Source organism: Delphinapterus leucas, chromosome 12 (assembly GCF_059928025.1).
Source record: "Delphinapterus leucas isolate spDelLeu-1000000601 "Yukka" chromosome 12, BTC_Dleu_Yukka2, whole genome shotgun sequence".
Classification (NCBI taxonomy): domain Eukaryota; kingdom Metazoa; phylum Chordata; class Mammalia; order Artiodactyla; family Monodontidae; genus Delphinapterus; species Delphinapterus leucas.
In genome coordinates this window covers 68,361,954-68,364,403 of record NC_143140.1, presented here as the reverse complement: position 1 = coordinate 68,364,403, position 2,450 = coordinate 68,361,954, and the positions used below count along the sequence as shown (strand labels likewise).

Below are 2,450 nucleotides of genomic sequence, written 5' to 3'. Positions count from 1 at the left end.
ACAAAAATTTTACAAAGCTTAGAATCAAAGTCAACTTTTTGCCCAGATTTCTGTTTGGTAAAATTCTAACATGGGTCATTAACGGTTCATGAATGATTCTTGTTTGGACTTTCCGACTGAAAAGGTGCTTTGCACTTCTGACTTTCAAAACAAGCTGAATGTCCCGATGTGCTTTCTGTGCCCAAATTTAATTTGTGACAAACAGCAGTAATATACCAAATATGATTGACTTGGGTCAGCACTCATGCTGAACTGGAGAAAATTATTTAACCCCTGTCCCAATCCACAAATAAAGGACTGCCAATGAAGTGTGTGTGTATGTGTGTGTGTGTGTGTATACAGATCTGTGTGTGCATATATATAATACATGTATACACACAGATATAGATAGGTGTATGTGTGTTTATATATATATATATATATATATATCCAAAAAGACAAAAACAAAAATATCAAACTATGCTTGCATTGTGGCAGCAGAATAAGAGAATGTTAAGAGTGAAGGGGAAAATTGATAAAATCTATTACAGTTTTAAATGACTCTGATACTAGCTTAACTTTTTTTTTTGCCAAACTTGCCTGTAACTCCCCTCCAAACAGACAGACTCCTTTTAAGAGGAAGGAGTTCCTTACACAAAATGTTTTGTGTTCACATATACCTATACTCTTCAGAACAAAACCAGTTCTGCTGGCAAACTGTGGGTTCGTAGGGACATTTAAGCTCTCATTAAAATGGAAAGCAATCAAATCTTTACGTCTACAAACTGCACATTTAATATATTTCCATAAATTTGGCAAAGTTCGTGATGACATCTAGAATGTGTTCACCAAATCATAGACGTAAATATGGAAATCATCATCAAATTTGATGAAATAGACAGACGACGGTTTGGTCTCCACTTGACGGATGACCATGCCAGTCCTTTTAGAGCCATCTTCTCTGGCATATTCCACTTGTTTGCCTACCAGGCTCTCCAGGACTTCTCCTGGTTTCCTTTCTGTTGGAGATGAATCAATTGAATCAGGAATAATGTGAAGGTCACCTTCTTTATAATCATCTAAGAGCTGGTGCATGTACAAGATAGGATTGTTCTCATAGGTGATGTAAAACCACGTGTTCATGATGGGGGCGCGTGCTAGGACCATTCCCCTCCACTCCTCTTTCCAGCCATCCTGGGTCTCAAACATGTGCTTCACTGTTTTGCCAATCATTGTGTCGGCTAGGTGTGCAACATTGATTTGGGCTGTTGCAACTCTATCAGGGAGGATTTCAAGTGCACAAATTCTTTCATCTTTATTAAGTTCTAGTCCATAAACACAGTCAAATCCATCGTATTTTATAAGATACAAAGAAGGATTTACAGGCACCTGGTCCAGAACGGTTCCTTTCCACTGGGTGACAGGCTTGTTCCCCTCTTTCCACCCATGCCGAATCCTGTGGCCTATGATGCTCCGCGGGGGCTGGGAAACAGGTGTGCTGGGCCCTACACTGCTCCGATGTTTTCTGTGGGACGTCCTTTTCTTCATCTTGCTTGCAGATACACCAGCATGGCCTGCATCAGCTCTGGACCGCTGGCCAGCTGTCTTCCCGAATGGAGTCTTCATTCCTCTGTACTTACGTGACCAGCAGAGCTGCTGGACCGGGATGAACGTTCAGGATTCGCCAATTTGAAACTTTTCACGGAATTTCAATGTTCATATTAATCCATCATCCAAGTGCCTCTTTTACAAGTTCAGCAAAAATTTTAAATCATAAGGACTTTGCGGCAAGGCCACGAAGGCCAACGTCCGCTGGGCCGCGGAGGCCAACGTCCGCTGGGCCACGGGACCCCGCAATCCAGCGGCGCGCTCCCGCCTGGGCTACCCGGCAGGAGGGCGCCGCCCCGCCCACTCTGGGCCCCGCCCACTCCGGGCTTCGCGGCGGCCGCCCCGCCCCCGGCGACGCGCGCTGCGTCTCCTGACTACGCCGGCCTCTGCTGACTGGACGCCGAAATCTTTATCATCGTCGCAAAATTTCATTTATTAAAAGGGCATGCTTGGTTTTCTCTTCACCCTATCAGAGGTCAAATATGCCCAATTCTTGCACTGCAAGCTCTTACGATTAAGGAAAACCGTACAGAGGAGGATCATGAGACAAATGAGCACGCGCGGAGCCCAAACACTGAGAAACAGGAAACAGAAGAGGTCGATGGGGGGAGCTTTCCTCTGCCCTCGACACAGCCACCACTGGTGCCGGGATCCAAATGATGTCACTTGCTTTGTCCTCGACAGACATTTGCAAACAAAACTTTTTAGCAGACACTTAAGGTCATTTGGGAGGTCAGAGAACTGTACTTGAAGATGTTTGCATTACCGTCAACACTTCCTTCTGGCTCGATTCGACCTTCTCTGTGCCCTGTATGTAGAAGCCATAAACTTCTTGATAGTCTACTAGTATTATGCCTCAAAAA

At 44.7% G+C, this 2,450-nt stretch overlaps 1 pseudogene; it reads right to left on the bottom strand.

Moving 5' to 3' along the window:
• Nucleotides 1-623: 623 nt before the first annotated feature.
• LOC111168299 (spindlin-1 pseudogene) lies at nucleotides 624-1,648 on the bottom strand (annotated as a pseudogene).
• Between the last annotated feature and the right edge of the window lie 802 nt (nucleotides 1,649-2,450).